At 39.3% G+C, this 23,192-nt stretch overlaps 1 protein-coding gene and 1 non-coding gene across 3 annotated transcripts in view; both read left to right on the top strand.

Annotated features, from left to right (window-relative positions):
* UBP1 (upstream binding protein 1) overlaps positions 1-23,192 on the top strand; it is a 72,790-nt gene that overhangs the window by 16,676 nt on the left and 32,922 nt on the right. The gene's annotated exons all lie outside the window — the stretch shown is intronic.
* On the top strand, positions 15,240-15,388 carry LOC132498065 (small nucleolar RNA SNORA57). Its single transcript, XR_009533684.1, has one exon. It is a non-coding gene; the product is annotated as a small nucleolar RNA SNORA57 (small nucleolar RNA).

The raw sequence follows: 23,192 nt of genomic DNA, 5'->3' as shown, positions 1-23,192 counted from the left end.
TACTGAAGGCATGTTGGACTCTTATTTTTAAAAAGAATTGAACGTTTTTATTGTTATAAAAATAGTACATACTTCGTAGAAAAATTGGGGAATATGTCAAGGGATAAAGCTGAAAATGGACTTCAGTTACATCCCCCTCAGGAGAACCAGTTAACATCCTAGGTGTGTTTCCTTGTCTGTGTATCTATTTTATTTCAACAAAATGGGAATTAACATCTGTTCACTTAAGAGTATATTCTGATTATTTTTCTGTCATTAAATACACTCTTTAATTCCTCAAACTTTTGGAAGGAACTATAGATTTTAGACTACTTACTAGTGATGATTCCGAAATGTGGAAGAATATCTTCTAACTTTTTGTTTAACATACTAATTTAGAATTTATGAGGTTTTACTTCAGGTAATTCTAATCTGTAGCCTATGGCAACACTCTAATTTTGGTGTTAATATTATTTTAGGATTTGTTTGGGTAGGCATGCAATTTGAGACTTAAGGTTCTTTCAAATACAAAACTTAAAAGAGTCTCTATGATAATCTGCTTTAGCTATAAAAATATCAGAAGAAGCAGTGTAGAGGTAAGGCTACAATATTCAGTGTAGCTTTATTTCTAATGACAAAAAAAGGAAATAACCAGAATGCTCTTACTTAGGGAATAGTTGAATAAGTTACGTGTATACCATGGGATGAATGAGCACATGCACATACACCCCTCTATTTAAAGAACATTGGATATGTCTGTCTGTTGGCCTGGGGGAATATCCATAACTTATCACTGTTACTGTTAAACTGGATAAAGACATCTCACATTGATAAAACTTGCAGTCCACCATCTATAGTGATAATGTATTAGACCTACATTCACAGAGTGCTGACTGTATGAAGCAGTGTACTAAATACTATACGTATGTTGTCTCACTTCCCACAATAACCTGAGGAAGAGTGTTATTGATCCATTACAGATTTTAAAAGCGGAAGCTTAGAGCAGTTGATAGACTTGCTCAATGTCAGTTTGGTCAAGCTTAAATTTTAAAAAATAGTTACTGAATATCTACAGTAGTGTGCACAAGTCTTTATTTATTTATTTATTTATTTTGCCACACTGCCCAGCATGTGGAATCTTAGTTCCCCAACCAGGAATCTAACCTGTGGCTCCTGCAGTGGAAGCATGGATCCCTAACCTCTGAACCACCGGGGAATTCCCCACAAGTCTTAAGTGTACAGCTCAATGAATTTTTACACAGATCATTCCCTTGAAAATACTACCTATGTCCAGTATTTCCAGTACCCTGGCAGGCTCCCTTGTATCCCCATCCCAGCTGACACCTCACATTCATGGTGATCAGTATAATAAGTGCACGTGATTTTCTGGCATGTGACTGTGCTCCCTACAATATTAATGATGAGTATGTTCTTGGTTGTAGAATTGTGTTAATTTACCTCTTAATTTCTCCCAGCCTTTTAAGGAAAAAAAGGTGGAAAAGTGAACTGCATATACAGGCTGCATTTCTGAAAACATATATTTGAATAATCATTAAAAATGCATTTGAGTAACCATAAAGAAATTCTACTTTTATACACTTTTTAAAAAGAAATTATAATACTTTAAACTTATATGAATATCAGACAGTTCTTTCACAGGTTTCTCTCCTAGTATTTATCTCCCAGCATTATATTTTGACAAAAGGTTCTGAACCCAAGATTTTTTGCGAATCCCCTAAATCATTTTCAAATTTTTAATGAATGTATATTTTTCTAACGAGAGGATCCATAGCTTTTCCCAGATTCAGGCTAAGTTCGAACCTGATTGAGATGTTGCTTGAGTGTCTTTCACCCCACCTCTTTTATTTTTTATTTATTTATTTATTTTGCTGTACGCGGGCCTCTCACTGTTGTGGCCTCTCCCGTTGCGGAGCACAGGCTCCGGACGCGCAGGCTCAGCGGCCATGGCTCACGGGCCCAGCCGCTCTGCGGCATGTGGGATCTTCCTGGACCGGGGCACGAACCCTTGTCCCTTGCATCGGCAGGCGGACTCTCAACCACTGCACCACCAGGGAAGCCCCACCCACTGATAAGTTAACAAAGGTTCAGACTTAGCAAAGTGTCTTTTTTTTTTAATTGAAGTATAGTTGATTTACAGTATTGTGCCAGTCTCTGCTGTACAGCAAAGTGACTCAGTTATACACATATATACATTCTTTTATCATACTCTTTTCCATTATGATTTATCCCAAGAGATTGGATATAGTTCTCTGTGCTCTACAGTAGGACCTTCTTGTTTATCCTTTGTAAATGTAATAGTTTGCATCTACCAACCCCAGACTCCAAATCCATCCCTCTCCCTCCCCCTCTCCCTCCTTGGCCACCACAAATCTGATCTCTGTGTCTGTGAGTCTGTTTCTGTTTTGTAGATAAGTTCATTTGTGCCTTATTTTAGATTCCACATATAAGTGATATATTTGTCTTTCTCTTTCTGGAGTACTTCACTTAGTATGGTAATCTCTAGTTGCATCCACGTAGCTGCCAATGGCATTATTTTGTTCTTTTTTATGGCTGAGCAGTATTCCATTTTATATATTTACCACGTCTTCTTTATCCATTCATCTGTTGGTGGACCTAATTAGGTTGTTTCCATGTCTTGGCTATTATGAATAGTGCTGCTATGAACATAGGGGTACCTTATCTTTTTGAATTATAGTTTTGTCTGGATATATGCCCAGGAGTGGGATTGCTGGATCATATGGTAATTCTATTTTTAGTTTTCTGATGAACCTCCCTACTGTTTTCCATAGTGGCTGCACCAGCTTACATTCCCACCAAGAGTGTAGGAGGGTTTCCTTTTCTTCACACCCTCTCCAGCATTTGTTGTTTGTAGACTTTTTAATGATGGCCATTCTGACCTGTGTGAGGTGACACCTGATGGTAGTTTTGATTTGCATTTCTCTAATAATTAGTGACATTGAGCATCTTTTCATGTGCCTACTGGTCATCTGTATGTCTTCTTTGGAGAAATGTCTATTAAGGTCTTATGCCCATTTTTCGATTGGTTTGTTTGTTTTTTTGTTGTAGTGTTGTATGAGCTGTTTGTGTGTTTTGGAGATTCAGCCCTTGTGGCATCACATCATTTGCAAATATTTTCTCCTGTTCCGTAGCTTGTGGTTTTGTTTTTTGTTTTTGTTTTTTAATAGTTTCCTTTGCTATGAAAAGTCTTGTAAGCTTGATTAGATCCCATTTTTTTATTTTTGTTTTTATTTCTATTGCCTTGGGAGACTGACCTAAGAAAACATTGGTACAGTTTATGTCAGAGAATGTTTTGCGTATGCTCTCTTCTAGGAGTTTTATGGTGTCATATTAAGTCTTTAAACCATTTTGAGTTTATTTTTGTATATGGTATGAGGGTGTTTTCTGACTTCATTGATTTACATGCAGCTGTCCAACTTGCCCAGCACCACTTGCTGAAGAGACTGTCTTTTTCCCATTTTATATTCTTGCCTCCTTTGTCAAAGATTAGTTGGCCATAGGTGTGTGGATTTATTTCTGGGCTCTCTATTCTGTTCCATTGATCCGTATGTCTGTTTTTGTACCAATTCCACATTGTTTTGATTACTGTAGCTTTGTAGTATTCTGAAGTCTGGGAGAATTATGCCTCCTGCTTTTTTTTTTTTTTCTTCAGAATTGCTTTGGCAATTCTGGGTCTTTTATGGTTCCATAAAAGATTATTTGTTCTAGTTCTGTGAAAAATGTCATGGGTAATTTGATGGGGATTGCATTAAATCTGTCGATTGCTTTGGGTAGTATGGTCATTTTAACAATATTAATTCTTCCAATCCAAGACCACGAGATATAATTTCCTTTATTACTGTTTTATAGTTCTCAGTGTATAAGTCTTTCACCTCCTTGGTCAAATTTATTCCTAGGTTGTTTTTTTTTTTTTTTTTTTGGTGCAATTTTAAAAGGTACTGTTTTTTTACATTCCTTTCTGGTATTTCATTGTTAGTGTAAAGAAATGTAGCCAGTTTCTGAATGTTACTCTTGTATCCAGCTGCTTTGCTGGATTCATTTATTAGATCTGGTAGTTTTTGTGTGGAGTCCTTAGGGTTCTCTGCATAGTATCCTGTCATCAGCATATAGTGACAATTTTACCTCTTCCCTTCCAATTTGGATACCTTTTATTTCGTTTACTTGTCTGAATCCTATGGCTAGGACTTCCAATACTATGTTGAATAGAAGTGGTGGTGGGGGGTATCCTTGTGGGTTTTTTTTAATTAAAAAAAATTTTTTTGGCCACGCTGTGTGGTGTGTGGGATGTTTGTTCCGCAACCAGCGATCAAAACCATGCCCCCTGCGTTGGAAGCGCAGAGCCTTAACCACTGGACAGCCAGGCAAGTCCCGGGATACCCTTGTCTTGTTGCAGATTTTTGCAGGAAGGCTTACAGCTTTTCACCATTGAGTATTGTATTGGCTGTGGGTTTGTCATAAATGGCTTTTATTGTGTTGAGATATGTTCATTCTATACCCACTTTGGTAAAAGTTTTTTTTTTTTTTGGCGGTACGCGGGCCTCTCACTGTTGTGGCAGAGCACAGGCTCCGGACGCGCAGGCTCAATGGCCATGGCTCACGGGCCTAACAGCTCCGTGGCATGTGGGATCTTCCCGGACCAGGGCACGAACCCGCGTCCCCTGCATCGGCAGGCGGACTCTCAACCACTGCGCCACCAGGGAAGCCCCTGGTAAAAGTTTTTATCATGAATGGATGTTGAATTTTGTCAAATGTTCTTTTGGCATCTTTTGAGATGATCACGTGGTTTTTGACTTTTCTTTTGTTAATGTGCTGTATTACACTGTTTCATTTGCGTATGTTGGACCATTCTTGTGAACTTGGGATGAATCCCACTTCATCGTGGTGTATGATCTTTTTTATGTGTTGTTAGATTTGGTTTACTAATGTTTTGTTGAGAATTTTTCATCTATATTCATCAAAGATATTGGCCTGTAATTTTCTTTTTGGTGGTATCTTTGTCTGGTTTTGGTATCAGAGTGATGGTGGCTTCATAGAATGTCTTTGGGAGTGTTCCCTCCTCTTCAGTCTTTGGAAGAGTTTGAGAAGAATCAGTATAAGTTCTTTTTCGTATGTTTGGTAGAATTCACCTGTGAAGCCAACAGGTCCTGGACTTTTGTTTGTAGGAAGTTTTTTTATTACAGTTTCTATTTCACTTCTAGTGATCAGTGTGTTCACATTATCTGTTTCTTCTTGATTCAGTTTTTGTGGGCTGTACATTTCTAGAAAGTTGTCCATTTCTCCTAGGTTGTCAAATTTTTTGGCATATAATTGTTCATAGTATTCTCTTATTTTTTTTGTATTTCTGCGGTATCAGTTGAAATTTCTCCTTTTTCATTTGTTATTTTGTTTATTTGGGTTATCTTTTCTTCAAAAGGGGACAGCGTTTGCTGCTCAGTCGCAGGACGCTCCGTGGCGGCAGTGATCCGTGTCCGCCTCTGGATTCCGAGATGGCAGTGGCATCCTGCACCTGCCCCCGGAGCTCGTGTAGGTGGTGCCCTGCTGTCTGAGAGTGGGCACGGAGAAAGAAGCTTCTGTGGCGGCCCACCCTTCTCCTTGCATGCCCCCCACAATGGTGCCTTGCTTTATAACAAATTTAATCAGTTATACATATACATATGTTCCCATATCCCCTCCCTTTTGCGTCTCCCTCCCACCCTCCCTATCCCACCCCTCCAGGCGGTCACAAAGAACTGAGCTGATCTCCCTGTGCTATGCGGCTGCTTCCCACTAGCTATCTACCTTACGTTTGATAGTGTATATATGTCCATGCCGCTCTTTCACTTTGTCACAGCTTACCCTTCCCCCTCCCCATATCCTCAAGTCCATGCTCTAGTAGGTCTGTGTCTTTATTCCTGTCTTACCCCTATGTTCTTCATGACATTTTTTTTCTTAAATTCCATATATATGTGTCAGCATACAGTATTTGTCTTTCTCTTTCTGACTTACTTCACTCTGTATGACAGACTCTAGGTCCATCCACCTCATTACAAGTAGCTCAGTTTCATTTCTTTTTATGGCTGAGTAATATTCCATTGTATATATGTGCCACATCTTTATCCATTCATCCGATGATGGACACTTAGGTTGTTTCCATCTCCGGGCTATTGTAAATAGGGCTGCTATGAACATTTTGGTATATGTCTGTTTTTGAATTATGGTTTTCTCAGGGTATATGCCCAGTAGTGGGATTGCTGGGTCATATGGTAGTTCTATTTGTAGTTTTTTAAGGAACCTCCATACCGTTCTGCATAGTGGCTGTACCAATTCACATTCCCACCAGCAGTGCAAGAGTGTTCCCTTTTTTCCACACCCTCTCCAGCATTTATTGTTTCTAGATTTTTTGATGATGGCCATTCTGACTGGTGTGAGATGATATCTCATTGTAGTTTTGATTTGCATTTCTCTAATGAGTAAAGATGTTGAGCATCCTTTCATGTGTTTGTTGGCAGTCTGTATATCTTCTGTGGAGAAATGTCTATTTAGGTCTTCTGCCCATTTTTGGATTGGGTTGTTTGTTTTTTTGCTATTGAGCTGCATGAGCTGCTTATAAATTTTGGAGATTAATCCTTTGTCAGTTGCTTCATTTGCAAATATTTTCTCCCATTCTGAGGGTTGTCTTTTCGTCTTGTTTATGGTTTCCTTTGCTGTGCAAAAGCTTTTAAGTTTCATTAGGTCCCATGTGTTTATTTTTGTCTTTATTTCCATTTCTCTAGGAGGTGGGTCAAAAAAGATCTTGCTGTGATTTATGTCATAGAGTGTTCTGCCTATGTTTTCCTCTAGGAGTTTGATAGTGTCTGGCCTTACATTTAGGTCTTTAATCCATTTTGAGCTTATTTTTGTGTATGGTGTTAGGGAGTGATCTAATCTCATACTTTTACATGTCCCTGTCCAGTTTTCCCAGCACCACTTATTGAAGAGACTGTCCTTTCTCCACTGTACATTCCTGCCTCCTTTATCAAAGATAAGGTGACCATATGTCCGTGGGTTTATCTCTGGGCTTTCTATCCTGTTCCATTGATCTATCTTTCTGTTTTTGTGCCAGTACCATACTGTCTTGATTACTGTAGCTTTGTAGTATAGTCTGAAGTCAGGGAGCCTGATTCCTCCAGCTCCATTTTTCATTCTCAAGATTGCTTTGGCTATTCGGGGTCTTTTGTGTTTCCATACAAATTGTGAAATTTTTTGTTCTAGTTCTGTGAAAAATGCCATTGGTAGTTTGATAGGGATTGCATTGAATCTGTAGATTGCCCTGGGTAGTAGAGTCATTTTCACAATGTTGATTCTTCCAATCCAAGAACATGGTACATCTCTCCATCTATTTGTATCATCTTTAATTTCTTTCATCAGTGTCTTATAATTTTCTGCATACAGGTCTTTTGTCTCCTTAGGTAGGTTTATTCCTAGATATTTTATTCTTTTTGTTGCAATGGTAAATGGGAGTGTTTCCTTGATTTCACTTTCAGATTTTTCATCATTAGTATATAGGAATGCCAGAGATTTCTGTGCATTAATTTTGTATCCTGCAACTTTACCAAATTCATTGATTAGCTCTAGTAGTTTTCTGGTAGTATCTTTAGGATTCTCTATGTATAGTATCATGTCATCTGCAAACAGTGACAGCTTTACTTCTTCTTTTCCCATTTGGATTCCTTTTATTTCCTTTTCTTCTCTGATTGCTGTGGCTAAAACTTCCAAAACTATGTTGAATAAGAGTGGTGAGAGTGGGCCACCTTGTCTTGTTCCTGATCTTAGTGGAAATGGTTTCAGTTTTTCACCATTGAGGACGATGCTGGCTGTGGGTTTGTCATATATGGCCTTTATTATGTTGAGGAAAGTTCCCTCTATGCCTACTTTCTGCAGGGTTTTTATCATAAATGGGTGTTGAATTTTGTCAAAAGCTTTCTCTGCATCTATTGAGATGATCATATGGTTTTTCTCCTTCAATTTGTTAATATGGTGTATCACGTTGATTGATTTGCGTATATTGAAGAATCCTTGCATTCCTGGAATAAACCCCACTTGATCATGGTGTATGATCCTTTTAATGTGCTGTTGCATTCTGTTTGCTAGTATTTTGTTGAGGATTTTTGCATCTATGTTCATCAGTGATATTGGCCTGTAGTTTTCTTTCTTTGTGACATCCTTGTCTGGTTTTGGTATCAAGGTGATGGTGGCCTCGTAGAATGAGTTTGGGAGTGTTCCTCCCTCTGCTATATTTTGGAAGAGTTTGAGAAGGATAGGTGTTAGCTCTTCTCTAAATGCTTGATAGAATTCGCCTGTGAAGCCATCTGGTCCTGGGCTTTTGTTTGTTGGAAGATTTTTGATCACAGTTTCAATTTCAGTGCTTGTGATTGGTCTGTTCATATTTTCTATTTCTTCCTGATTCAGTCTTGGCAGGTTGTGCATTTCTAAGAATTTGTCCATTTCTTCCAGGTTGTCCATTTTATTGGCATAGAGTTGCTTATAGTAATCTCTCATGATCTTTTGTATTTCTGCAGTGTCAGTTGTTACTTCTCCTTTTTCATTTCTAATTCTATTGATTTGAGTCTTCTCCCTTTTTTTCTTGATGAGTCTGGCTAATGGTTTATCAATTTTGTTTATCTTCTCAAAGAACCAGCTTTTAGTTTTATTGATCTTTGCTATCGTTTCCTTCATTTCTTTTTCATTTATTTCTGATCTGATTTTTATGATTTCTTTCCTTCTGCTAACTTTGGGATGTTTTTGTTCTTCTTTCTCTAATTGCTTTAGGTGCAAGGTTAGGTTGTTTATTCGAGATGTTTCCTGTTTCTTAAGGTGGGATTGTATTGCCATAAACTTCCCTCTTAGAACTGCTTTTGCTGCATCCCATAGGATTTGGGTCGTCGTGTCTCCATTGTCATTTGTTTCTAGGTATTTTTTAATTTCCTCTTTGATTTCTTCAGTGATCACTTCGTTATTAAGTAGTGTATTGTTTAGCCTCCATGTGTTTGTATGTTTTACAGCTCTTTTCCTGTAATTGATATCTAGTCTCATAGCATTGTGGTCGGAAAAGATACTTGATACAATTTCAATTTTCTTAAATTTACCAAGGCTTGATTTGTGACCCAAGATATGATCTATCCTGGAGAATGTTCCATGAGCACTTGAGAAAAATGTGTATTCTGTTGTTTTTGGATGGAATGTCCTATAAATATCAATTAAGTCCATCTTGTTTAATGTATCATTTAAAGCTTGTGTTCCCTTATTTATTTTCATTTTGGATGACCTGTCCATTGGTGAAAGTGGGGTGTTAAAGTCCCCTACTATGATTGTGTTACTGTCGATTTCTCCTTTTATGGCTGTTAATATTTCCCTTATGTATTGGGGTGCTCCTATGTTTGGTGCATAAATATTTACAATTGTTATATCTTCTTCTTGGATTGATCCCTTGATCATTATGTAGTGTCCTTCTTTGTCTCTTCTAGTAGTCTTTATTTTAAAGTCTATTTTGTCTGATATGAGAATTGCTACTCCAGCTTTCTTTTGGTTTCCATTTGCATGGAATATCTTTTTCCATCCCCTTACTTTCAGTCTGTATGTGTCTCTAGGTCTGAAGTGGGTCTCTTGTAGACAGCATATATATGGGTCTTGTTTTTGTATCCATTCAGCCAGTCTGTGTCTTTTGGTGGGAGCATTTAGTCCATTTACATTTAAGGTAATTATTGATATGTATGTTCCTATTCCCATTTTCTTAATTGTTTTGGGTTCGTTATTGTTGGTCTTTTCCTTCTGTTGTGTTTCTTGCCTAGAGAAGTTCCTTTAGCATTTGTTGTAAAGCTGGTTTGGTGGTGCTGAACTCTCTCAGCTTTTGCTTGTCTGTAAACGTTTTAATTTCTCCATCAAATCTGAATGAGATCCTTGCTGGGTAGAGTAATCTTGGTTGCAGGTTTTTCTCCTTCATCACTTTAATTATGTCCTGCCACTCCCTTCTGGCTTGTAGAGTTTCTGCTGAGAGATCAGCTGTTATCCTGATGGGGATTCCCTTGTGTGTTATTTGTTGTTTTTGCCTTGCTGCTTTTAATATGATTTCTTTGTGTTTAATTTTTGACAGTTTGATTAATATGTGTCTTAGTGTATTTCTCCTTGGATTTATTCTGTATGGGACTCTCTGTGCCTCCTGGACTTGATTAACTATTTCCTTTCCCATATTAGGGAAGTTTTCAGCTATAATCTCTTCAAATATTTTCTCAGTCCCTTTCTTTTTCTCTTCTTCTTCTGGAACCCCTATAATTCGAATGTTGGTGCGTTTAATGTTGTCCCAGAGGTCTCTGAGACTGTCCTCTGTTCTTTTCATTCTTTTTTCTTTATTTTGCTCTGCATCAGTTATTTCCACTATTTTATCTTCCACCTCACTTATCCGTTCTTCTGCCTCAGTTATTCTGCTATTGATCCCATCTAGAGTATTTTTTATTTCATGTATTGTGTTTTTAATCGATGCTTGATTCATCTTTAGTTCTTCTAGGTCCTTGTTAACTGTTTCTTGCATTTTGTCTATTCTATTTCCAAGATTTTGGATCATCTTTACCATCATTATTCTGAATTCTTTTTCAGGTAGACTGCCTATTACCTCTTCATTTGTTAGGTCTGGTGGGTTTTTATCTTGCTCCTTCACCTGCTGTGTGTTTTTCTGTCTTCTCATTTTGCTTATGTTACTGTGTTTGGGGTCTCCTTTTTGCAGGCTGCAGGTTCGTAGTTCCCATTGTTTTTGGTGTCTGTCCCCAGTGGCTAAGGTTGGTTTAGTGGGTTGTGTAGGCTTCTTGGTGGAGGGGACTACTTCCTGTGTTCTGGTGGATGAGGCTGGATCTTGTCTTTCTGGTGGGCAGGTCCACGTCTGGTGGTGTGTTTTGGGGTGTCTGTGGACTTTTTATGATTTTAGGCCACCTCTCTGCTAATGGGTGGCGTTGTGTTCCTGTCTTGCTAGTTGTTTGGCATAGGGTGTCCAGCACTGTAGCTTGCTGGTCGTTGAGTGAAGCTGGGTGCTGGTGTTGAGATGGAGATCTCTGGAAGATTTTCGCCGTTTGATATTATGTGGAGCTGGGAGGTCTCTTGTGGACCAGTGTCCTGAAGTTGGCTCTCCCACCTCAGAGGCACAGCAGTGACTCCTGGCTCCTCAATTTGGGATGATTTGTTGTCTATTCATGTATTCCACAGATGCAGGGTACATCAAGTTGATTGTGGAGCTTAAATCCGCTGCTTCTGAGGCTGCTGGGAGAGGTTTCCCTTTCTCTTTGTTCTCACAGCTCCTGGGTCTCAGTTTTGGATTTGGCCCCGCCTCTGCGTGTAGGTTGCCGGAGGGCGTCTATTCTTCGCTCAGACAGGACAGGGTTAAAGGAGCAGCCTCTTCGGGGGCTCTGGCTCACTCAGGCCGGGCGGGAGGGAGGGGCACGGAGTGCGGGGTGAGCCTTTTGGGAGGTCTGGGGTCTTCTGCCAGCGTTCAGTAGGTGTTCTGTAGGAGTTGTTCCACGTGTAGCTGTATTTCTGGTGTATCTGTGGGGAGGAAGGTGATCTCCGCGTCTTACTCTTCCGCCATCTTACCCGGAAGTCCATAATTTACTCTTTAGTCTTCCTGTTCTTGGTAGTTAGATTTTTATTCAGATTTACTCATGAGTTAATTTTCTTATCTTCAAATGAACTCTTCACCTCCACCAAGGGAAAATGACTCATCATGGCACTGTTGCCTTGTTTATCAAAAATGGATACAAAAGCTTTATAAAGAAGGGATTAGATAGGGCACTTGAAGTTGTTCTTCATCAGCACAAGTTTTAATTCCTTTTAAGCTTCCCCACTCATTATAATAAGTGAGAGGGAAATTAAGCAGTCACTTTTTTCTCTGTTACTTGGAAATAATAGTGACAGTGAAAGCACAGTTATCCCCACTTTATATTAAAGCTTTAGAGGGAGTAGTTTTTTCCTAAAGTTATCTTTTTAGATTGACCATACTTTTTATAGGGACTTAAACCCAGAGATTTCTAATTCCAAATCTCATTTTCTTAACCACTGAGTCTCTTTACTAGAATAGTTCCAGTGTTTTCTAAATTTTCAGTTAATGGTCACCATTTAAAATTTAACAGCGTAACTAAATGATTTATATACATGGTTCAAAGTTCAGAAGGTATGAAAGAGTATACAATAAAACTCTTCTGCTCGCTGGGCCCAAGTAGCCATTGAATTAGAACCCTTTTTAGACACCTAAGAAGATTGTAATCCTGTTAAATGATACCCTTTGTATAACAAAAGTATTGTATCATTAATATTTTATTTATTCCAATAAACTTATTCTGTGATGACTGAATTATATGCTTAAGCATAGTTGTGGTGAACATAATGATCTTGTCACTAAAGGATGAAATTTAAGAGAGAGCTTCCATCCCTAAAGTAATGCCTGGTGGAAGAATGAGATAGAACTGCCCAGGATATATGCACCTCTGCTGCATATGGGATGTCTTTACACACATTATTCACATACCTTTTTGTTCCTTTTAAACGTGTCAACTCTTTACAGTGACTGGTGATTTAAATGTTTTTCTGCATGTAGCGGGGTGAGAGGTAGAGGGCAGCAGTGAGGGGTTGTCATTAGCTGTCTCTGGGGCCAGGCTGCCTGTGTTTAGATCCCATTACACCACCTGCTTGTCCAGGCAAGTTCCTTTAATAAAATAACCCCCACCTAAGGTAGCTGAGTTGAGTTAATATGTGTAATGCACTTATAAGGTGGCCAGCACATAGGAAGCACAACACTAGCCTTTTCTGCTGTTACTATTATTTATAACTAGATAGCTTTAATGGTTTCTGATTGTACTGGAGAACCAAGTGGTTAGACCTTGGCTGATGTGTTAGTTTCCTATGGCAGACAGATGAGCAATTTTTACAAATGGTTAGAATACAACCCTGGGCCTAGATACCTGTGTAATGACTCAGGACTTTTGCCAGGTTTGTTGGCAAGTATGATTACAATCTTTTTTTTTTTTTAATTTATTTTGGCTGCATTGGGTCTTTGTTGCTGCACGCGGGCTTTCTCTAGTTGCGGCAAGCGGGGCGGGGCTACTGTTCGTTGTGGTGCAGTGGCTTCTTCTGTTGCAGAGCGGCTTCTAGGAGCACGGGCTTCAGTAGTTGTGGCTTGTGGAATCTAGAGCACAGGTTCAGTAGTTGTGGTGCACGGGCTTAGTTGCTCCGAGGTATGCGGGATCTTCCCGGAACGGGGCTCGAACCCATGTCCCCTTCATTGACAGGCGTATTCTTAACCACTGCGCCACCAGGGAAGTCCCTACAATCTTTTAAATGAGCCTGTAGCAGAGTTTGTTTGTTTGTTGTTTGTTTTAATATTTATTTATTTGGCTGCATTGGGTCTTAGTTGTGGCATACGGGATCTTTCATTGCAGCGTGCGGGCTCTCTAGTTGTGGCATGCAGGCTCTAGAGCAGGCAGGCTTAGTTGCCCTGTGGCATGTGGGATCTTAGTTCCCCAACCAGGGATCAAACCCACGTCCCCTGCATTGGAAGACAGATTCTTAACAATATTGACCACCAGGGAAGTCCCCCTGTAGCAGAGTTTTGAACTGTAGAAGTAACATGTTTGCACTGCTTAGCAACTGTGGCACGTAGAATAATGGTGCCTCGAAGATGTTCGTATCCTAATCCCCAAAACCTGTGAATATTTTAACCTTATACCAAAAGGCACTTTGCAGATATTATTTAATTAAGGCTGTTGAGATGGAGAGATTATCCTGGATTATCCAGATGGCCCAGTGAAATCACAAGGGTCCTTAAAAGTGAAAGAAGGAGGCAGGAGAGTCAGGAGTCAGGGAGATTTGAAGATGAAGGAAGACTGCCACAAACTAATGGATGTAGGCTACTTCAAGAAGTAGATAAAGTCAAGGAAGTAGATTTTCCCCTACAGCTTCCAGAAGGAATGCAGCCTGCTGACAGCTTCATTTTAGCCCACTAGACCCGTTCTAGACTTCTGAACTCTAGAACTGTGTGATAATAAATTTGCATAGTTTCAAGCTGCTGAGTTTGTGGAAATTTGTTACAGCAGCAATAGGAAACTAACCCATCAACCAAGGCAAATGTGTACTATGTAGACGATCTCCAAAGTGGTGCGTAATGAGCTACTATTGTGTATCAGAGCTGTTTCCATAGTGTGGCTGTCATTTACTCTTAAGATTTTAGACAGAAACACACTGCATACTATAGTACTTACTGCCTCCTAGCTTATCTCTGAAGGCCCAGTCAAAGCTGGGTCTTGAAATGGGCATCTAATGAACCCTGAGCCCTTGCATGCATGAGTGTGTGTGTGTGTGTGTGTAAATGTGTACATATATGTATATTCAAATATATGGACTGTATACACATGTGTAATGAACATATATGAGGATAAGTGGATTTGTGGAGCATTTGTGTGTATTGGAGTGAGAGCTATCCTAGACTGTTATAGGATTTACAATCCTGTCAAATAATAAATGACTATTTAATGAATTTTGGTTACTTATAAAGGAATCATAATGTAATTTACTTTAAACAGCTTTAGAATGACTTAGTTCTTAATTTTGGCATAGGCAAGTTATTCCCAGGAGAAGGTCCCGAATGCTTTGTGCTAGAAACAGCATTGACTGACTGGATATTTGTAGCTTTGCACAGAGCAGTGGTCTCCAACAACAGCATGCGTTGGGATCACCTAGAAGGCTTGTCAAACATGATTGACAGAGTTTCTGAGTCAGTGGGTCTGGAGTGGGGCTGGAGAATTTGTATTTCTGACGAGTTTCCAAGTGATGCTGATGCTGCTGGTCTGGGGACCATGCTTCAGTTTTTTATTACTTTGAATATTCAGGCAAATATGTGAGCGTCCCCTCACCACCACTTCTTATAGAGAGATTTCCTCAGAGGAGCGTTGACACATAGGTAGGGCTATAGCCATTCTTAGGGCATAGCTTGGTCACTCCTAGTAGCCTCCCCTTCAAGCTCATTGCTCACCTTCTGCCTCTGGAGCAGCTGTTGCTAAAGAATATTTGCCATTGTGTAATACCATTGTGTAACATAAAGAAATATAATTCTGTGTAGTCTTAACTTCATCAGTCAGGTAGAAATTGGAACAAGTACTGATGCTTTAGAGTGTCGGTTTTTGTACTGTTTTGAATGATAGAAGTACAGAGTTTAAAAGCTGTATTTGTACCCTCCCTTTCTTGGCGGGGATCGGGCGTGCGGTCCCGGTCCGCGTAATGTACGGAGGTAGAGGGAAAGGGCTCCGGCCCCCTCGGCGTCATGTCTTCGGTACCGGCGGCTTCCATTCCGCGGGTTCTATCCTCAAGCGCCGGGACACAGGGAAAGAAAAAGAAAAAAAAAAAAAAAAAAGCTGTATTTGTGTTTTCCTGGTTATGCCTGGGCAGCTGTCCTTCTCAGCTCTTAGGTAATGAGAAAACTTAAACCTCTAACTTTAAAAAAAATTATTATTAAATATTTATTTATTTATTTATTTATTTGGCTGCATCGGGTCTTAGTTGCGGCATGCGGGATCTTTCGTTGTGGCATGTGGGCTCTCTAGTTGTGGTGTGCAGACTCTGGAGCACACGGGCTTAGTTGCCCCATAGCATGTGGGGGTCTTAATTCCCTGACCAGGGATCAGACCCACGTCGCCTGCATTAGAAGGCAGATTCTTAACCACTGGACCACCAGGGAGGTCCCTAAACCTCTAACTTTGTGGAGTAAAAAAACTGTAGTCCCAATATGGAGCCACAGAAAGGGGAGTAAGCAGTTGCCTATCCCTTTGGGCAGGGATCTGGCTGGAATAGGCTGCCCCTTGTCCAGTAGCCCCAGCTGAATCCATGATGCTTCCCCACCATGATATGAGTGACACGACTTCTTGTTTTGGGGTTTTTTTTAAATAGGAATATCTTACTATTCATTTTTATTTATTTAATTTATTAATATATTTTGGCCGTGTCGGGTCTTTGTTGCTGCGCACAGGCTTTTTCTAGTTGCGGCGAGCGGGGGCTACTCTTTATTGAGGTGCGTGGGCTTCTCATTGCAGTGGCTTTTCTTGTTGTGGACCATGGGCTCTAGGCGCACAGGCTTCAGTAGTTGCAGCACGTGGGCTCAGTAGTTGCAGCACACAGGCCTTAGAGCATGCAGGCTTCATTAGTTGCGGCGCACAGGCTCTAGGGCATGTGGGCTCAGTAGTTGTGGTGCATGGGCTTAGCTGCTCTGTGGCATGTGGGATCTTCCTGGACCAGGGATCGAGTCCATGTCCCTTGCATTGCCAGGCGAATTCTTAACCTCTTTGCCACCAGGGAAGTCCCATGAGTGAGACTTCTGATCTTAAACCGTTGATTTATTCCAGATCAGCTTATTGCTGCTATTAGATCAGAAATACCTGTTCATATGGAGGCCAAATTCTACTTGGAGCACCCTGTTAATTAACCAGTATTAGCTACCTTGCAAACAAGTTTTAGGTCCTAGGAAATAAAGTAGCATGTCTATTGGATTAAAAATACTGTTAAATAATTGACGCTTCAAAAAAGAAAATATATTTTTTGGTAAGTTCATTTTACACTGTGGTAGATTTCCTTGAGGTTAGCTTTGGTTCTTGTTATAGATTAAAGTTCTGTATTAGGACCTTAGAAATAAATGCTTTGAACTTAACCAAAGTGGATCTTTCACACCTTGGGCTCCATTTTGCTCTGGAGTCCATCTTACACTCTATATTCAAAGGTAGGTGGGGACATGAACTCGTAGCACTTATATTTTTCAATTCTGTCAGTGCTTTTGCTTTTCTAAGCCAAGAAAGGAGTAAACAAATCCAAACGTGACAGGTAAATTCAGAAGATAAAGCTAAAAATAGGACTAGTAACTTTTAGAGTATTGCAGTTTGTGTTAACTTTATACTTCGTTGGTAGTGGGACTTTTTAATATTTCATTTGGAACCTAGACTAACATTTCAGGAAGTTGTTTTATTAGGAGAATTATGGAGGGGGATCAAATAGAAGGAGAAATTGAACCAATAAAAGTCTGGTAGTATATCAATGGATATTGCCATTGAGTAAAACTTGGTGGGGAGGGATTTCTAAATAGTGAGAGACATGGGATAAAACTGAAGAAGGAAGAAAGCTAGGACATATATATTTTCCAACAGGGAAATCATTTGAAGCATAATAAGTGTTACAGAGCCTTTTTTCAAAACCTGCTTTTGACTTCAGAAGAATAAAAATCTGTAGTGCTTTAATACAGGAGCAGCCAAGCCTTAGATCTGTTCGTGGAAGCAGATTGAACTTTATATTGAGCACAGAAATATCCTAAGGTTGAGGAGGAAAAATGATACAAAAGAATATAAGGCACATTGAGATTTCTTCCTTTGATCTTTTCAATCCTTAGAATTTTGAGTTTTTGAGGACCACAATGGAATCCTGGCGAGAGAAGTTCTCCCTCCCTCCTTGTGCATTTGGTTCACCTCCCATCTCACAGACTGCTTTTCTTTGGGTTATTCTCAGATTTATAAATCAACTTGATAAAATGTATGCAATCGCACTCCTTGATTTTCTCTCTCAGATCTGCTTCTTGTGATCTTCCCCATGTCAGGAAGTTCCTTAGCCAAAAATCTGGAGTAACCCTCAGCTGCTCTTTCTCTCACACTTTAATTAATATACCAGAAAATACATAGGCTCTACCTTCAGAAATCTCTCCAGAGTGACAACTGCTTCTTAAACCATCTCCACCTCTACTGTCCATAGATGAGAGTGACTGTTTCCCTTTAGCCACGACATCTCAAACTGAGAGATTCATGCTAATCTGATAGGTGAAAAGCCATTTCAATGTGGCTTTATCATGCATGTCTCTGATGGAGTTCAAATGTCTGAATGTCTTTTTTTTTTTCTTGGCCGTGTGTCGCTTGTTGCGGGATCTTATTAGCTCCCTGACCAGGGATGTAACCCGGCATCCTGGCAGTGGAAGCACGGCGTCCTAACTGCTGGACCACCGGGGAATTCCGAGACGTTGAATGTCTTTTTCTTTCTTTTTAAAATAAATAAATCTATTTATTTTTGGCTGCGTTGGGTCTTCATTGCTGCGCGCAGGCCTTCTCTAGTCGTGGCGAGTTGCAGTTGTTACGGAGCTTGGGTTCTAGGTGTGCGGGCTCAGTAGTTGTGGCACATGGGGTTAGTTGCTCCGTGGCATGTGGGATCTTCCCAGACCAGCGCTCGAACCCGTGTCCCCTGCCTTGGCAGGCGGATTCTTAACCACTGCGCCACCAGGGAAGCCCTCAAATGTCTTTTAATATGTTTAAGAACGGGCTTCCCTGGTGGCGCAGTGGTTGAGAGTCCGCCTGCCGATGCAGGGGACATGGGTTCGTGCCCCGGTCCGGGAAGATCCCACATGCCGCGGAGCGGCTGGGCCCGTGAGCCATGGCCGCTGAGCCTGTGCGTCCGGAGCCTGTGCTCCGCAATGGGAGAGGCCACAACAGTGAGAGACCCGTGTACCGAAAAAAATATATATATATGTTTAAGAACTGTTGGCTTTCCTTCTTTTGTGTGAAGTACATGTTCATGTCATTTGTTCATTTTCTGCTAGGGTTGTTGGGCATTTGTTAGCAATTTTGTAAGAGTTCTTTTCCTTTGATACTAGGGAGATTAGCCCTCTGTGACTAATGTGAGGTGCAAATATTCCCCCTCTTGCTAATCAGAATCCCTGAGTCAAAAGATGCAGTATTTAGCTTGTTAACAGGTGCAGGCAGACTATCTTTCAGAAAGAGTTTATCAGTTTACATTTCCCCACATTTTATGTGCTTATTTCTCCCCCATCTTTACCCACTTGATTTTTTAAATTAATTAAACATTTTTTTGTTGATCTGATAATCAGCACAAACATTTTGTTAATTTTTGTGTCCTAAATTCTTGAGGTTGAGTGTAATTTCAGATATGTAATGGTGTATTTATCAATGATATCTATTCATTTGCTTTTTAAAAATCTTTTTTATTTTTTAACTTTTTAAATTGAAGTATAGTTGATTTACAATGTTGTGTTAAATACTGCTGTACAGTAAAGTTATACAGTTACACACACACACACACACACACACACACACACTCTTTCATATTCTTTTCTGTCATGGTTTATCACAGGATATTGAACGTAGTTCCCTGTGCTATACAGTAGGACCTTGTTGTTTATCCATTCTATATATACTAGTTTATATCTGCTAATCCCAAACTCCCAATCCCTCCCTCTCCCACTGCCGTCCCCCTTGGCAACCACTAGTCTGTTCTCTATGTCCGTTATTCTGTTTCTGTTTCATAGATAGGTTCATTTGTGTCATTTTTTAAAGTCTTTATTGGGGCTTCCCTGGTGGTCCAATGGCTAAGACTCCATGCTCCCAATGCAAGGGACCTGGGTTCGATCCCTGGTCAGGGAACTACATCCCACATGCTACAGCTAAGAGTTTGCATGCCCCAACTAAAAGAGCCCACATGCCACTACAAAGACCCGGCGGAGGTCTTATTTAAAAAAAAAAAAAAAAAAAGTCTTTATTAAATGTATTACAATATTGCTTCTGTTTTATGTTTTGGTTTTTTGGCCGCGAGGCATGTGGGATCCTAGCTCCCTGACCAGGGATTGAACCCACACCCCCTGCATTGGAAGGCAAAGTCTTAACCACTGGACCACCAGGGAAGTCCCCTGTGTCATATTTTAGATTCCACATGTAAGTGATATCAGATGGTATTTGTTTTTCTCTTTCTGACTTACTTCACTTAGTATGATAATCTCTAGTTGCATCCATGTTGCTGCAAGTGGCATTATTTTGTTCTTTTTTATGTCTGAGTAGTATTGTATTTTATCTATTTACCACATCTTCTTTATCAGTTCGTCTGTTAGTGGACATTTAGGTTGTTTCCACGTCTTGGCTATTATGAATAGTGCTGCTATGAACATAGGGGTGCCTTTATCTTTTTGAATTATAGTTTTGTCTGGATATATGCCCTGGAGTGGGATTGCTGGATCATATGGTAATTCTATTTTTAATTTTCTGATGAATGTCCATACGGTTTACCATAGTGGCTGTAGCAGCTTACATTCCCACCAACAGTGTAGGAGGGTTCCCTTTTCTCCACACCCTCTGCAGCATTTGTTAATTGTAGACTTTGTAATCATAGCCATTCTGACTTGTGTGAGGTGGTACCGTATTGTAGTTTTGATTTGCATGTCTCTAATAATTAGTTATGTTGAGCATCTTTTCATGTTCCTACTGGCCATTTGTATTTCTTCTTTGGAGGAATGTCTCTATAGGTCTGCTGATTTTTTGATTGGGTTGTTTGTAAATTTGGTGTTCAGTTTTACGAGCTATTTGTACATTTTGGAAATTAAGACCCTGTCGCATTGTTGGCAGATATTTTCTCCCATTCTGTAGGTGGTCTTTTCGTTTTGTTTATGGTTTCCTTTGCTGTGCAAAACGTTGTAAGTTTGATTCGGTCTCATTTTTATTTTTATCTCTATTGCCTTGGAAGACTGACCTAAGAAATATTGGTACGATTTATGTCAGAGAATGTTTTGCCTATGTTCTCTTCTAGGAGTTTTATAGTGTCATGTCTTTTAAGTCTTTAAGCCATTTGAGTTTATTTTTGCGTATGGTGAGAGGGTGTGTTCAACTTCTTTGATTTACATACGGCTGTCCAGTTTCCCAACACCAATTGCTGAAGAGCCTGTCTTTTTTCCATTTTGTATTCTTGCCTCCTTTGTCGAAGGTTAATTAACCGTAGGTGTGTGGGTTTATTTCTGGGCTCGCTATTCTGTTCTGTTGGTCTATATGTCTGCTTTTGTGGCAATACAACACTGATTACTGTAGCTGTGTAGTAGTGTCTGAAGTCTGGGATGGTTATGCCTCCTCTTTGCTCTTTTTCATCAGGATTGCTTTGGCAATTCTGGATGTTTTATGGTTCCATATCAGTTGAGGATTACTTGTTCTAGTTCTGTGAAAAACGTCATGGGTAATTTGATGGGGATTGCATTAAATCTGTAGATTGCTTTGGGTAATATGGCCATTTTAACAATATTCTTCAAATCCAAGAGCATGAGATATCTTCCCATTTCTTTGAATCATCTTCACTTTCCTTTATTAATGTTTTATAGTTCTCAACGTATAAGTCTTTCACCTCTATGGTCAGGTTTATTCATAGGTATTTTATTTTGGGGGTTGCAATTTTAAAAGGTATTGTTTTTTTACGTTCTCTTTCTGACATTTCATTGTTGGTGTAAAGAAATGCAACTGATTTCTGAATGATAATCTTGTATCCTGATATTTTGCTGAATTCATTTATTAGATCTAGTAGTTTTTGTGTGGAGTCCTTAGGGTTTTCTATATATAGTATCATGTCATCTGCATACAGTGACAGTTGTACCTCTTCCTGTCCAATCTGGATACCTTTTGTTTCGTTTTCTTGTCTGATTGCTGTGGCTAGGACTTCCAATACTATGTTGAATAGGAGTGGTGAGAATGAGCATCCTTGTCTTGTTCCATATTTTAGCGGGAAGGCTTTCAGCTTTTCACCATTGAGTATTATATTGGCTGTGGGTTTGTCATAAATGGCTTTTATTATGTTGGGATATGTTTCCTCTGTATCCACTTTGGTAAGAGTTGTTTTTTTATCATGAATGGATATTGAATTTTATCAAATGCTTTTTCTGTGCCTTTTGAGATGATCATGTGGCTTTTGTCTTTTGTTGATGTGGTATATCACATTGATTCATTCTCATATGTTGAACCATCCTTGTAACTCTGGAATGAATCCAGCTTGATCATGGTATATAATCCTTTCTATGTGTTGTTGGATTCGGTTTGCTAATATTTTGTTGAGAATTTGTGCATCTATATTCATCAAAGATACTGGCCTGTAATTTTCTTTTTTCGTGGTGTCTTTGGTTTTGGTATCAGGATGATGGTGGCTTCATAGAATGCACTTGGGAGTGTTCCCCCCTCTTCAGTTTTTTTGGAAGAGTTTGAGAAGGATAGGTATGAGTTCTTCTTTATATGTTTGGTAGAAGCCATCTGGTCCTGGACTTTGTTCATAGGGAGGTTTTTTTTTTGATTATTATAGATTCTGTTTCACTTCTATCTGTTCAAATTATCTATTTTTTCTTGATTCAGTGTTTGTGGGCTGTATGTTTCTAGAAACGTCTCCATTTCTTCTAGGTTGTCGAATTTGTTGCCATGTAATTATTCATAGTATTCCCTTACGGTTTTTTGTATTTCTGCAGTATCAGTTGTTAAGCCTCCTTTTTCATTTGTTACTTTGTTTATTTGGGTTCTATCTCTTTTCTTCTTGTTGAGCTTGGCTAGTAGTCTGTCAGTCTTGTTTATCCTTTCAAAGAACCGGCTCTTGGTTTTATTGAATTTTTTTTTCTATTTTTTATTTTCTTCTTAATTTATTTCCTCTCTGATAGTTATTATTTTCTTCATTCTGCTGACTTTAGGTTTTGTTTGTTCTTCTTTTTCTAATTCTTTTAAGTGATAATTTAGGTTGTTTGAGATTTTTGTTTCTTGAGGAAGGCCTGTATTGCTGTGAACTTCCCTCTAAGAACTGCTTTTGCTGCATCCCATAGATTTTGTATGGTTGTGTTTTCATTGTCATTTGTCTTAAGGTATTTTCTAATTTCCTCTTTGATTTCATCATTGACCTATTGTTTTTTTAGTACCATGTTGTTTTGTCTCCATGTAATCGTGGGTTTTTTTTTCTCATTTCTTTTTCTGTAGTTTATTTCTAGTTTCCTGCCGTTGTCGTCAGAAAAGATGCTTAAGATAATTCCTATACTCTTAAATTTGTTGAGGCTTGTTTTGTGCCCTAGTATGTGGTCAGTCCTAGAGAATCTTCCACGTGCACTTGAAAAGAATGTGTATTCTGGATTTTTCAGATGTAATGTCCTGAAAATATCAATTAGGTCTAACTTGTATCATTTAGGATCTCTGTTGCCTTATTGATTTTCTGTCTAGAAGATATGTTCATTGATGTCAGTGGTGTGTTAAATTGTTGTATTGTCAGTTTCTCCCTTTATGTCTGGTTAGTCTTTGTTTTATATATTTGGGTGTTCCTTTATTAAGTGTTCCTTTATTAAGTAAAATCCTCTTGTATTGATTCTTTTATCATTA

This window comes from Mesoplodon densirostris, chromosome 10 (genome assembly GCF_025265405.1).
Source record: "Mesoplodon densirostris isolate mMesDen1 chromosome 10, mMesDen1 primary haplotype, whole genome shotgun sequence".
NCBI classification, from domain to species: domain Eukaryota; kingdom Metazoa; phylum Chordata; class Mammalia; order Artiodactyla; family Ziphiidae; genus Mesoplodon; species Mesoplodon densirostris.
Note: the sequence above shows the minus strand (reverse complement) of the source record. Positions and strands in the feature narration are given on the sequence as shown.